The following is a 14,980-nucleotide window of genomic DNA, read 5'->3' as shown; positions in this document are numbered from 1 at the left end:
CATACGTCATTTTGATGTCTTGGAGATTTGCCACTTTAGTGCTGGCAGTGCACAAGAGGGAACCCGCCATTGCTGGAACATGAACTGCTTCCAAGGGTGCTGGGTCAAAGGCCACACTGCTGGTGGATGCCAGACCTTCCAACCATGGGGTAATTCTCTGGGGTTGGCAGGCAAGGAAGCATAGCTATGCGTAGTAACCACTTATGTGCTGTTGCAAACCGAAGGTAAAGGGCATTCTGCATGTGCTGCTGTAATGGGGAGTATTACCAGTGTATGTGAGTGACAGGATTCTTGCCATGATACTACCTTTGTATCTATGGGGGAATCCATTCTGGACCCCCGCTTCCCCGTGGAAACAAAGAAACCCGCAGCCTGGAGTCAATTGACACTAATGGTGGTGCACCATGTGCACCTGCTAACACGGCTACATGCACACACTGCTATTTGGCACAATGGGGCTTGCCATCCGCAGATGCTGAAATCTGTGCATGGCAAGACTGTAGACGATGAGATCCCACTGTACCTGAGTACAAGCTGAGCTCATGCATAAGTCAAGGGCAGGCATGGGGGATTTTCATATAACACGTGGATAAGTCGAGGGTGAAACTTAGGGTATATAATATTGATGAATCAGGCTATGTTTCTGCAAGGTTCATTCTTGAACTCCCCCAAGACAAGCCTGAAGTGTGCTCTGATATCCAAGTGGTTATGGGCCTGATTCTGAGATCTAGATGTTCTCCACTTTGCAGACACCTTCTGGATGAATCCCCAGTTCCATGTTTCTCTGCTGCAGCCGGATGAGAAAGAGCTGAAGAAGCAGCAGGAAAGGGGACAAAAATATCAGGACCCCACCTGCACCCTCCTTGTCTCTTTGATGCAGCGGGATCGACGCAAGAGCAGATGGATGGGAAAGGACTTTCTGCTCATCTGCTTTCAAGTCTTCCAGGTGGGTGCATGGGGTCTATCTATCGGGCAAGTGCTCCCTTCCCAGATCTAATATAGTGCATGGTGACAAGGTTTGCTCAAGGGCCATTTGGGACACGGGTGGGTAAAATATGGCCCTATCGCCAGAGGTGGCCTCCCAAAGCTGTTGTTATAGCTTTCACCTTCACTGACTTATTTGCTTTCCAGGCTATGACTTTCTCGCCTTCTTACTAATTGTTTTAAACTTATTCTCCCCTTGCCCTTCTCTTCCCTTGCAGGTGACCAAACAGGTAATAACTCAAATTGGTTTTATTTTGCTTGTGGAATGGCACGGCTGGAAGTAACAGGAAGATACATGTTCAGCTGAAAATGGGAAGGAAAGAATAGTATCATTCGATTCAAAGCAAAGGGAAGATTTTTTAAAACATTATATATGGCATAGCAATTTAACTTCTATCAATTCTATTCAATAAAGTTCATGGGGAAGGATGATGAGTTTGAGGCCAATAGCAACTATTTCTCCAGTGTTCCTTTATATGTACTTTAAGTGCTTTAAAACTACTTAAATTCAGTGGGGTTTTCAATATGATCTTTTTAAATGGATACTACTTTGAGGGAGCTGCAAATTTTAATTTTAAGTTTTAGATGTATACTATCTACATTATAAGCTGCTTTGGTTCTGCATGGTGATAAACATGGAATACTCCACTTCTTTTCAAACAGCACCGAGATCTTCCCCCAACAACCAAATAGTGTCTTCCCAGCTCAGAAATCACTTGGCCCAAAAATCTTTGTTGGAGCTGACCATGTAAGGTCATTCCTTTGGGTTCTCTTAGGGAAAGCAGTGGGGCTTCCAAGACAGTACTTGCAAAAATTATTCTCTTTTTGGACCAGAACACTCAGCATCCTTAGCTAACATAGTCAGTGCTCCTATAAAGTTCAGGCTAAAAACCTGAGCAGACTCACCATTCCATTGACAACATGGAAGTCACCAGCTATAACTATTCCAAGGTCTGATAGAATGACTTCATGGGCTACGCTTTTCCTTCCAGTACCTCCAGCTGAAGAACACAACCCAAAGAAAGGCATTGTTCCACACACTGAAGCCGGTCAGCCACCCTTTCAGTGGTTATTCAAGAGACATCACAGGATACCTCCAGTTACCTCCTGGGGATTATCTGATCATCCCTAACACCCAGTCACCTTTGGAAGAGGCAAACTTCACCCTCCGCGTTTTCACAGAGAAGAAACATCAGTTCTTGTGAGTGTCTGGTCCAGGTTTTGTTTGGTTTTAAAGCCTATACATTCCCTAGGTCTCTTGGGTTTAGGGATGGGAAGAATATTCACAATTATTCATTTTCAAGGCAAATCCCTCCAGGTTTTCCGACAGTGGAAATACCTCATCAGGATGAATAGCCCAGTTAGAATGTTGTGCAATTTTGTCCTGGTATTTGATATTCCAAAGTATTGTGGAGGACTTACTATGTGAAGAAAAATGCATGGTGTTTTGTGTGAAATAAAACCAAATAACTCCTGTTCTCTATGCAGTTAATGGGTTTCTGCACAGAAAACACCGTTTCCGCAGCAAATTGTGTTTTGTGTACAAAAAACAGGGTCTTTCAGCAAAAAAAACCCCAAACCTATTTTGCTCTGCAGAATAGTTCCTGCAGACAGTACACTTTGGGGTGTCTGAATATGGTGAGAATACTTGTAATGAATATTCATTTTGTCCCACAGCAGGAAGAAAACTACTTTAATAATTTGTCCTTGCAATCAAGGATGAAAGAATTATATCTCAACCTGGGTTCTACAGCAACTTTGAGATTGCCCCGTACCCTATCAAAATAAATTTGGTTATGGCTAGACCTAGCAAGAAGGAGAACATGGCCAGCCCTCACATGTAGCCACCCTGGGCAGCAAATTTGGGGTGTTGTCATGAAAGAGCAGCAAATTTTAAGTTATTGAATCTGTCCAGTGGTAATTTGACTGAATGGGAGAAGTGCTTGCTGTGTTTCCTGCTTGATGTGCCAAAATAATCTGGCTGGTTTTTAGCTATTATACATCTTGATTTGGGTGGTTCCAAGGCAGGCAAATAACCAGACACAGCCCTGAAAGAGTGGCTACACATTTAGGGTTTCAGTAAATCCAGATTGGCTGGTGTTCTTTGGGCAGATGGACTATTCCTCTATAAGCCAGGCTTGTAATGGAGTAATGCTCAGGTTTACTGGTTTAGAAATTCCTTAATGATATGACGTTTCCATTCTAGGGAAATTGATGCAGAAATCAGTGCAGATGGCAAGGCATTGCAGGTAATTGCTTCTCATGCTGCTTATTTCAATATGTTTGTTCACAGTCCAAGTGCTGGACTCAATGCATGTATTTGTTGGCTTTGATTTAGCATCTTGAGAATCTTTGCTTAATCAGTAAGTTTTACGGTTTGGTTTATTAAAAAGCTCTGTGTGGGTTCATGCAAGATCTTGCCAACCATCACTCTACACAGCCAGTGGGAACTGGAAGCATTTATGAATGTGATGTGATCCAACCATTTTGTCCTTAAAGGGTGACTATGGATTCACAACAGGTTTACTACTCCAGAGTTGTGCCCCTTTCTCTCTCAAGCTTCTCTTTCTCCCCAGGCAATGATGCCACCCAAGACTGGACTAGACAAAATCCTTGAGAAAACTTTCCTGGAATATGCAGGACAGGTAAGATAGTTTTTGAATCCTGAATAGTTTCTGAATTCTGAATGTGTGACCATTCTTGCATTTTTGTTTCTTACAGGACCAACAAATGGGCATTGATGAACTCCAAGGCATTCTGAACCAGTCGATGACCCCTTGTGAGTATGCTTAGTCGGGTTCACTCTGCCGTCTTTCCCCTTTCTGTCCTTCCCAGAATTTTAAATCCCAAAGGAACTTGGCATTCACATCCTTTACTGTATATCAAGAGAAAATATGCACTGGCTGTAGTGATAGGCCAACAGGAAGGATGGAAATCTTTACTTATTTTCTCTTTGCACACAAGGACAACACATTTCAAAAGTCTGCTCTTTGCTGAGTGAGATGATAAGAACATTCTTGCACATTTTCTTTTTCCTTTTTTGCATTTTCGGGCTTTTTGGTGAAAATATAATGACAGATTTTTTACATTGCATTTTGTGCAAACAGATCTAGAACATGGCCACATAGCCTGAAACCCCCACAAAAAACTATGGATGCTTCCCATGAAAGCCTTTGACTCCAGATTTTTTTTTTATTATTATTATTATTATTATTATTATTATTATTATTATTATTATGCACAAAATGAAACAAGAGTGGTTTGTTTGGGTTTTTTTGGGGGGGGAAGGGTTGTTTGCTTTTGGTAAAAATAGAAAATTTCACATACACGAAAGAAGAAAACAAAAAAGCAGTGTCTTTTCCAGTGACATCCCTGAAGACAGGTGGCTTTTCCAAGGAGCGGTGCCAGAAAATCATCCAGCATTTCAGTGTATCCTTTTGGTGAGAAGTAAACAGGGACTAGTCACTGAGAGGAAAGAGGATAATAGGAATAGTAGAACTACAGAACTGATCTACTCCAACCCCTTTCTAGTGGAGGAAACTACAGTTAAAACAGAAAACAAACCCACCCCATTTTCCACATAACAGCCCTTCAGATATTTCAAAATGGTTATTATGTCATATGGAAGATGGTGTATTCCCTATGATACATCATTTGCTTCTCCTTAACTATACTACAGGAGAATAAGACAAACAAGCTGACACTAGGTGACTTTAAGCAGTTCTGCAATAGGATGCAAGAATGGGAGGTGAGTGCATATCCAAAAAATAGCTTCTCTGTGTGTATCTCTACTACAGAGTTACCCAAGATTGGTACAACTCTACATGATATGGATCCATGCTATGGTATCCTGGGAATTGTAGGTCCACTCTTTCGAACTATTGTGCCAGAGATAGCGCACAGAGAATTCTAACTGCCACACTAAACTATAAATCCCAGGATTCCATTGGTCAGAGTCATGGCTGTTAATTTAATATTGTTTATAAAAAAATCCTGCTGTTTTAAATTTTGTAATTTTAATATTTTATTGTATTAATGTACTGTATCACGATCCATTTTATGAGGGTGAACACTAGGAATTTAGTTTAATATACATAATCTTTTATATTGTGTGTATTGTTTAATTGATGTTGGCATCATATTAATGGATAATCTTTGGTACTCTATGGCTGGCCTGCATGGTCGTTTTAACTTATGATAATGCTGTGTTTTGAATGTTTGTGCTTTGAATGTGTTGGGAGTACCTGCATTGATAGACGGAAGCACACAGAAGATGAAATAAACAAAAGTGTCACTGTGTCAGCTCTTGTACACATAGCAGGCTGCAAGACACTAACCTCTCCTGTATTCTTCAAAGCATATATTCATGATTTATGATGTGGATGGATCTGGCAGCATGAACACCCATGAAATCCGGCTGGCAATGGATACTGCAGGTGAAAGAGAATGGAAAATTAAGACAGAAAATGTGATATACTATTTCAGGGTTCATATTGTGGTAACACCTTTATTTGGTTGACAAAATGGTACAAAATTATCTAAGCAAGTGGATCCTTCCTCCATATCCTGCTGAAACACACTTTTGTGCCATTTTTACTTAGTCTAACAAAGGTGTTATGCAAAGAGTTTCAAATTTGTCTTATGGCTACCCTCACATTTGTACTTCTTTATTATAGAACTGGGTAGTTTAAAGACTTTAAATCTACAAACATTTGGTGGTTGGATGGGGCCAATGGAATAGGTGCCTTCTTTCATAAGTAATAGTTAAGCTAAATAGACAATGGGACAGGTTTTTTTAAAACGTGAAAAGAGACATTAGTAGTAGAGGCTTGGGTTCTCTTTGATGACTTCTGTGCCACAGAGTTGCAAATTGAAATATTTGTCAATGCACATTGGAACAAAAATAATGGTGCTGCATGGAATGTGGGTATAGCAATTCCATGCCACCTTTAATGTGACTGGTACTTCTACAAGATCTGGGGACCCGAAACTGGGAAACACTAGGTTAGGAGACGTGGATTTTAGTCCCTGAATGATTTCTGTCCTGAGAACTGGCAGATATAAAATAAACTATGCAAAGAAAATGAAAAGATAGATTTTCTTAGTATATAGTATTTACTGAGACTGGCAGAATTTAGTTTCATACTGTTAAGTGCCATACATGCTAACATTGCTGCATCTGCTTTCATTTAGGATTCCACTTAAATAATCAGACGACAGAGACCCTTGTGCAAAAATATGGCAATCCCTGGCTCCAGATAGACTTCAGCAGCTTTGTTTTCCTCATGGTGCACCTGGAAAGCATTTTCAGTAAGGCCAAAAAGATCTCCCAAGTGTTCTTGTTGTCAACACATTTGTGTCCTTCCCTTCAATACACTTAAAATATTCGGTTTTGTATTCTCATGTGAGTAGGAACTTAGACCATCCATCTATTATAATTCATCCAGAGATCTACCATTACAGATGCCAATCTGTGTTTTGCCTGCTGTAATCTAATCTTTGGAAACCTGCAGCACTGAATTTGAGTATTTATCAGTATGGGCAGGGCTTAGCTCTAAACTTTAGAGTCTGTAACCGAATGGGAATCCTGATATGGCATATCTCTTTCTTTCACTAGTGTGGTGCAAAAGCAAAGATGCTGATGGAAATGGAGTTGTCCACATGACAGAAAAAGAGGTGAGGAAGAGAGGATGAGCTTTAGGTTTATGTACAAGTTTATAAAGTTAAAAATCTGAATATATCTCTTACCCCATTAACTTTCTTCCCCCTCTTCCTTTCTCCTTTTCCCTTTATGGCTGTCTTAATCTGTTCATTAAAGCAGAATCCGCAAAGGCAATGAACATTCACTGGGTTTCATTTCCTTTTCTTTCTTGCAGTGGATGGCACTTGCCAGATCCCCCTGATTCAGAAGAGGTCACCCAGACAAATCACCTGTGGATGGGGACTGTACTTCTTTATATGCCTACACTCAGCATTAATAAAACTTCTCAAGCCCTGTACCTAGAATATTTCAGTTCTGCAATCAGAATAAATAAAGCACAGAAGAAAAGCAGCTGCTCCTTTTGGCTTTTGTCACACAATGGCTCACAGTTGAAAAGAAAGCGATTGAAAGTGAAGTGCTTAATGTCCATGTTAACACAATTTTGTTGATGACCAACACTCCAGCATTTTAAATTGTTTTAAACTGTGCTTTTAATTTGGTTCTGTTCTAAAATTTTATTACAAATATTTAAGACTGAGACTCATTTTGGGAGAAAAGCCAGACAGCAATCCAATAAATGAAAAGATTGACTCATAATTAAACACATTAACAGGAACTATCTGTCATGTGTATAATGGGTTGCAAGATGCTACTCTCCCTTATAAACCCACAGCATACACTGACTATGGTGCATCATTCTACACTGTAGAAATGCAGTATAGAAATGCAGTTTTGACACCACTTTAAGTGCTGTAGCATGAGCATATAGAAACATGAGATTTTACAAGGTCTTTAGCCTTCTCTGCCAAAGAGTGCTGGTGTCGCACAAAACTACAAATCCCAGGATCTTGTAGGCTGGAGCCATGGCAGTTAAAAGTGGTGCACACTGTAGCTGCATCCTATGACACAGATAGGTCTGAGATCATGAACACCCATGAAATGCAACTGTTTTTTATGCTGTGGATGAAAGGATAAAAAATGATAATAACATTCTTAATTATATAGTTGGCTTTTTAATAATTATATTAAATATAATATATATTCCACTACAAGATGCTTCTAGATGGTTTTCTTCTCCTAGTGACTACTACACATGAGAGGGGGAGATCACATGAGAACATTTTAGACTGTATCATGACTACTGAGTCAGTGCGGCATAGTGGTTTGAGTGTCGGACTACAGAGACTGGTTTCATGGTTTGATTCCCAGATCAACCATGAAACCCACTGGGTGACCATGGGCAAGTCACACACTCTCAGCCTCTTCTGAACAAATCTTGCCAAGTAAACCCAGCGATAGGGTTGCCATCAAGAAATGACTTGAAAGCACACAATAACAATAACAACTCATTAAAATGTTAACAGTCCCCTAGACTCAGACAGTTGCCCATGCCTGCTTTAGGTGGTTTGGTATGGCAGGACAAGAATGATGATATGAAACATCTATGGCAAATATAAGCCTTTGTCTCTTCCTGGTACAGCCTTTATTGCGGTGACAGAGCCGAAACCAAAAAGACAGTCTGACAATTGGTACAACTGGTCGCCACCACTTTGTGCCTCTCAGTCAAATGCAGCAAAAATTAGCAGATCAGGTCAAGGTGACCAGATAGCGTAACTGCAAAGCTGGACATGGCACCACAAAAAGTAGGAAGTTCAAGGAAAATGTAGGGCATTACCAAATAAAAGCTCAAAAGGCTCATATCTTATGACCTGGGAGGCCGAGTGCTCAAATCCTGTGGATAAAGTGGATTTAAATCCTGGGAACATCCTGCAAAAGAGAGATTGTTTTCAGACACATCAATCTAATGGAGCTGCTTTTTACTTTGGGAATTTTCCCAAAAGTAAAAAGTGAGCGATTTTGCCCACTTTCTGTACAGGTTAATGTCACATTAATGCTCAATATGCATATTGTCTGAAAACAATCCCGCTTTTGAGGGATTTTCCTGGAATTTAAACCCCATTTTTGCATGGGATTTGGCCGCTTGCCTCCCGTGTGATGAAACTCCATAGAAATGTAAATTCGTGCTTTGTAGTCGTGCTCAAAATGGAGAACATTTTGAAATTCCTCCTGGACAGAAGGTTGAAATGAAAGGCATGTCCCAGAAAAAGAGGGTATCTGGTCAGCCTGGATAGGGTTAGGTATGATGTAATACAAATGAAAGGGCTAGTAGTGGCATACGAGTGGCATTTACAAGCCTTAATTGGGAAATAAAGTTAGTTTGCTCTCAAAATATGGTCAAGGGAAGGCTTGCATGAGAGCCAACATGTCTCAATTAGAAGGAAGCATGATGTGATATATCAAAAGACAAAATAGCAGAATGGGTGGTGTCTCAGAAATTACTTTTCTTTCCTCATGTCTGTTTCCAAGGTGCCTCAGGCCCAAAATGGCACAAGCAGACCTGTATTTGTAGCCTACAAGATATTTCCCCTCTACTTATCTCTAAGGCTGCATCCACACTGCAGAAATAATCCAGACTGAGACCACTTTAACTGCCATGGCTCAGTGCTATGAAATCCTGAGAACTGGAGTATGTTGTAGCACCAGAGTTTTTTGTCAGAGAAGACTAAGCATCTCAAAAAATTACAGTTCCCTGAATTCCACAGCATTGAACCATGGTAGTTAAAGTGGTGTCAACCTGGATTATTTTGGCAGTGCGGATGCAAGTGGCCATGGGCCAAAACACCTGGGCTTTCCATAATGGCTACAGGCATTTATTGAAATGTGACTATTCTTAGGGAGTAATGAATGCTATGGTCCAAAACACACTGTAGAAATAATCCAGTTTGAGGCCACTTGCTAGGGAATTCTGGGAACTGCAGTTTTCTGACTTGGGGAGCTCTGGTGCTACAATAAACTACACAATAAATTGGAACCAGGGCAGTTCAAACAATCTCAAACTGGATTATTTCTGCAATGTGTTTTAGACCTATTTGTTCTTTGCAATTCTGCCTGTTTTCTGCATGCAGAACTTATGTGCGGAACCCCAGGGTTCCACAGGATGACGCTATGACAGTTAAAGTGGCACCAAACTGCATTTATTCTGCAATGTGGCAGCAGACACATGAGTTAATGTCCATTTTAGCAGGCTTTCCTTCATTCCTCATGACTAGACCTGTACAGAGGCTATTGTTCCAAGATGGCTGGAACCAGTGAACAAGAGTACTTCTTTTAAGATTGTGTTGGGAAACACTGTGGCATTTTTAGTGGGACCATAATAAAATTGTTGGTTCCATGCAACCGACAGGACAGTAAAAATAGGCCCAGAAATAAAACATCTCTGAGGTTAATGAAAAAAAATATAGACTAGAGGGAATTGGCAATTGAGAGACTGGTGTTGGGACAACTGGAATGGACAGTTGGTTTTTGAGGAATGGCTAAATGTTCAAAACTGAGGTAAAATTTGTGAGGAAAAAAGGAGTTCGAAAGGCAAGCTGAACCACAAATTAACCATCTATAAACCGCTCTGAGAGACTTTGTAGCTAAAGAGCGGTGTATAAATACTATAAGAAAATAAATAAACATGACAGGAAGTAATAAAGTAAAAAATAAAGAAAAATGATGAAATATATGTGCAAAATTGCAAAAAAGTGAAAAGAAACGTACAAAATCTGCACTAAAGTCAAGAAAACCAGGAGGGGAAAGAGAATATACTTGTATGATCAACAGACATTAATAGTAATGCGATCTGATATATAGTTTTGTGATAATTAAAAAAGAATAAAATATGTGAGGAAAAAGCCTCCTCATGAAAGTTTCTAAAACAGACCTGATGGGTTATTTGAACCTTAAAGTAGGTTTTCAAAGAAGTTTAACTAATATAATGAAGGAAAGGAAAGGGAATTATTATTGAATATTAAACCAAAAGAACGTGGGTCTACAAGCAACCCAAGCAAAAAGAAAGAACTAATGTGGTCTAATAGTTTGAGTATTGGGCTATGACTCTGAGAGACCAGGGTTCGAATCCTTGCTCAGGCATGGGCAAGTCACACCCTCTCAGCCTCAGAAGTAGGCAAAGGCAAACCCTTTCTGAACAAATTTTGCATTACAAACCTATGATAGTGCTGCCATAGGATTGCCATAAACTGAAAATGACTTGAAGGCACCCAACCATAGCAAGATGTTATAAAGCAGGATACAACAGAGAAAACATTGTCAAAGAAATCAGAATTATTAAACAAAAGAGGATGCAAAGGGAAAGAGGAGCTGGAATGATGCTTATTATTCAAGCAAAATAAGAAATAAACATATTGAACACAGCAGTGAGATAACTGTGGCCATTTCATAGTGCATCCTTTTCAGATAATATATTTTAACTAGAGAGCACACCTTTTGCATTGCATTTCCTAAAGAGTATTCTCCAGTTAAACAGCACACTTTATTTTCTGTGTGTGACAGTTTATTTAAAAATGGTTAGAAACATTAAACACATTGTTTAATGTTCAAACATATTGTTTTTGAATGCAGGAATCACAACATAAGAAATGCACCAAATAACTGTCTGTGCCATTTTGACAGCCTAATAGATGCCTGTCATTTTAAATATGGTTTATAAATACATAGTTTTAAAAAGAGAGGTGGATGTAATTATGAAAAAATAAAGACTTTTTTCCCATTGTTTCTCACTTGTTCCTTCTCACTGTGCTTTGTGTTCCTGTATTTAGGGGCTAGGTGTTAAAATAGGGCTACCTATAAGGACAGGTTGCTTACCTGTAACAGTATTTCTTCGAGTGGTCATCTGCGAATACATACAAATGGGTTGTACTGCGCCTGCGCAGTGCCTTCGGAAACTTCTGGAATCACTAGGCAAAGTACGCTTCGCAACATGTTGAAACTTTTTGGCGGTAGCTCCGCCCATCCCTTATAAAGCCCCTGCCTTCCCGCTCTTTCCCCAGTTCCGCAATTTTTCCGCCAAGTAGGCGATAAGGATGAGCCAATAAAGAGCAGGACACTGAGGGGAGGATGGGCGGGATTTGTATGTATTCGCAGATGACCACTCGAAGAAATACTGTTACAGGTAAGCAACCTGTCCTTCTTCTTCGTGGTCTCTGCGAATCATACAAATGGGTTGAGACTGGCGAGCTAAGGTCAGTGGAGGAGGGAGTGTCATATTAACCTTGTCTCCAACACTATTGCTAATACCAATAAAGCAAGAAAGACACAAAGCAGTGGTCTAATTGGTGTTGTTATTATTATCACCATAATGGTTAAGATAAACAACCAACAACCTCATGAACTCAACCCAATAGTATCATGAGCCCAGGAGTCTGATAAACATCTTGTTTGCAAATGATGCAAAAGGAAAAAAACAACATGTGCACCCCCGACCATAGTCAGTGCAAACCAGACAACAGGACAGCCTTCCCAAAGGCTGCATCTCCCCTGGCCCTGGTGTCCAACCTGTAATGCTTGATGAAAGTCATAGGTTGTGACCACACTGCAGCCTTGCAGATGTCATCCAAGGGCACACCTGACAGAAAAGCAGAAGATGCTGCAACTGCCCTGGTAGTGTGAGACCGAGCCCTAGCTGGCAAGGGTTTACCCAAGAGCTCATAAGATAAACAAATAGTGTTAGAAACCCACTTGGAGAGTCTCTGAGCCGACACAGGCAGTCCTCTTTTGGACTCCGAATAGCACTGGAACAGTCTTTCGGAGCGGCTAGAGTCTCTAGTCCTGTCGAGGTAAAAGGCCAGGGCCCTACGAACGTCTAAGGTGTGCAGAGCTCGCTCGGCATCGGTGGTCGGGTTCGGGGCCAGAGTCGGGAGAACAATGTCCTGGCACATGTGGAACACAGAAACAACCTTGGGCAAGAAAGTAATGTCTGTTCTAAGAACTACCTTGTCCATGTGAAATTTGAGGTGAAATTTGGTCTCGACGCAAGGCACAGAGCTCTCCCGCACGGCGGGCGGAGGTGATGGCCACCAGAAAAACTGTTTTCCAAGTTAACAGTCTGATGTCCGTGGTGGCCAAGGGTTCGAACGGTTTGGACTGTAGTGATCGTAGCACCGCATCAAGGCTCCAGGCCGGGGGTGGTAGAGATGCCTGCGGATGGAGGTTGCTGCATCCCTTGAGAAAACTCTTTACCAAGGGGTCCTTGAAAAAGGAGGGCTTCCCATTAAACTGAAAAGAAGAACAGATGGCCGACAAGTAACACTTGACGGAGGTGAGAGAAAGGCCTGAGTCGATCAAAGACATCAAAAAGTCCAGGACCACCGGTGTCGTGACTTGGGCTGGAGATAGTTGTCTGCTGGCTAGGAACCCGGTGAACCTGTTCCACTTCAAAGCATAGGACTTCTGAGTAGCTGGCTTGTGTGCAGCCAGAATGACTCTGCGAACAGGGGACGGTAGCCGTACTAGGGATGGATCCTCCACGCTACCAGGGGAAGGGTGTCGATGTCCGGGTGTCGAACACGACCCTCTTGAACCGTGAGGAGATCCGGTCTGTGCTCGATCCGGAAGAAGTTGGTCCGGGAGAGATGGAGGAGGCAGGGGAACCAAGGCTGTCCCGGCCACCATGGAGTGATCAGGATGGCATCCGTGGCATCCGATGTCATCTTGGAGACTGTCCTGGTGATCAGCGGGAAGGGGGGAAACGCGTACAGCATAACCCCCGACCAGAGGAACCCGAACGCGTCCCCGAGGGATTGTTCGTTCGGCGTTCGGGAGCAGAACTGGGGACAATGGATGTTGTGGACAGTCGCGAACAAGTCTATTTGTGGGGTTCCCCACCGACTGAAGAGGTCGAGCACCGTGTCGGGGTGGAGTCTCCACTCGTGGCATTGAGACGGAGACCTGCTGAGAAGGTCCGCCAGGTCGTTCTGGATACCCGGCAGGTGCACTGCCTGGAGTAGGATGTTCCGGTCTATGCACCAGTCCCAGACCTCGAGTGTGATGTTGAGTAGTGTACGAGATCTGGTTCCTCCCTGTTTGTTCAGATAATACATGACGGTGGTGTTGTCCGTCCTGAGCTGAACAACCTTGTCGGATAGAGAGGATTCGAAGACCCTTAGAGCCTTCTGTACCGCCAACAGCTCCAGGGCATTGATGTGCAGCCTCTTTTCGTCCTGGGACCACTGGCCTTTGGCCCACAAGTCCGTGGTGTGGGCTCCCCATCCGTCCTCTGATGTGTCGGTGGTCAGCACAACCTCCGGCTGGGGTTGAGAAAAAGGCATGCCGGCGCAAACGTTGCGGGAGTCGAGCCACCAGCGGAGGGAGCGAGCGACTGGTCTCGGGATCGTGAGATGACGTGACGGGTGGTCTGTCTCTGGGTCGAAGGTGGAAAGAAACCAGGACTGGAGAGGTCGGGACCGGAGTCTTGCCCACGGTGTTACGAAGGTTGTTGACGCCATATGTCCTAGGGCTACCTGGACGTCTCTGGCAACTACTCTTCTTCGGCCGACACATCTTCCGATGGCTCGGGCGAGAGCTAGAAAACGGTCGGAGGGCAAGGATGCGACACAAGTGTTTGAATCGAGGGTCGAGCCGACGAACCTTATGCGCCTGGAGGGCAGTAGTTGAGACTTCTCGAGGTTCACGACCAGTCCCAGACTTTGTAAGAGCTCTAAGGTTTCTGCAATGTGATGGCTGAGCTCTTGGTCCGATGGCGCCACCAGCAGCCAGTCGTCCAGGTACAGGAAGACTCTGATGCCCCGGCGATGTAGGTGGGATACTACAGGCGCCATGCACTTGGTGAAAACTCGAGGGGCTGTGGACAGACCGAAGGGGAGGACGTTGTACTTATAGGCGTCGGTCCCGACGGCAAAGGCCAAGAATCTGCGGTGACTCTCGCGGATGCTGACGTGGAAGTAGGCGTCCTTTAGGTCGATCGTCGCAAACCAACGGCCCTGGTGTAATAAAGGTAAGATAGAGGCAAGCGTTACCATACGAAAACGCCTGTAGGAGAGATAGGCGTTAAGGGCTCTTAAGTCTAGTATGGGCCTGATGCCCCCATCGGTCTTGGGGACTGTAAAATAGCGAGAGAAGAAACATCTAGAAAAGTCCACAGCGTCTATCGGTGAGATAGCGCCTTTTGCTAACAGGGTGCGTACTTCGTCAAGAAGGGTGTCCGAGGGGAGGGTGAAAAGGAAAACTCCGGTTGGTGGGAGTTCTTCGAATTCAAGGGCATAACCCCTAAGGATGATGGTAAGAGCCCAAGAATCGGTGGAAATAGAGGCCCAGACCGTGGAAAATGGCCTCAGTCTATCTAGGAAGACAGGAGGAGAAGGGGTGACGGAGTACACGGCATCCCCTTAGTTCCTCTTTTTGTTCTGTTCGGGATCCTGCCTCCTGTAGCCTTTT

The 14,980-nt window shown here is 43.0% G+C and overlaps 1 protein-coding gene, 1 long non-coding RNA gene and 1 pseudogene across 2 annotated transcripts in view; 2 read left to right on the top strand and 1 right to left on the bottom strand.

The window, feature by feature from the left end:
• Positions 1–5,417, bottom strand: part of LOC121917533 — an 11,831-nt gene extending 6,414 nt beyond the window's left edge. Inside the window, exon 1 of the long non-coding RNA XR_006101057.1 lies at positions 5,322–5,417. This is a non-coding gene — a long non-coding RNA (uncharacterized LOC121917533). The remainder of the gene's footprint in view (positions 1–5,321) is intronic.
• The window catches only part of LOC121917531, a 14,316-nt pseudogene extending 6,575 nt beyond the window's left edge, over positions 1–7,741 (top strand).
• Positions 7,742–8,022: 281 nt separating this feature from the next.
• LOC121917519 (calpain small subunit 1-like) overlaps positions 8,023–14,980 on the top strand; it is a 14,901-nt gene continuing 7,943 nt past the window's right edge. The window contains exon 1 of the mRNA XM_042443554.1: positions 8,023–8,328. The gene's annotated coding sequence lies outside the window, so the exon portion shown is untranslated. The remainder of the gene's footprint in view (positions 8,329–14,980) is intronic.

Source organism: Sceloporus undulatus, unplaced genomic scaffold (genome assembly GCF_019175285.1).
Source record: "Sceloporus undulatus isolate JIND9_A2432 ecotype Alabama unplaced genomic scaffold, SceUnd_v1.1 scaffold_23, whole genome shotgun sequence".
NCBI lineage: Eukaryota > Metazoa > Chordata > Lepidosauria > Squamata > Phrynosomatidae > Sceloporus > Sceloporus undulatus.
This window is presented reverse-complemented; position numbering and strand designations above follow the sequence as displayed.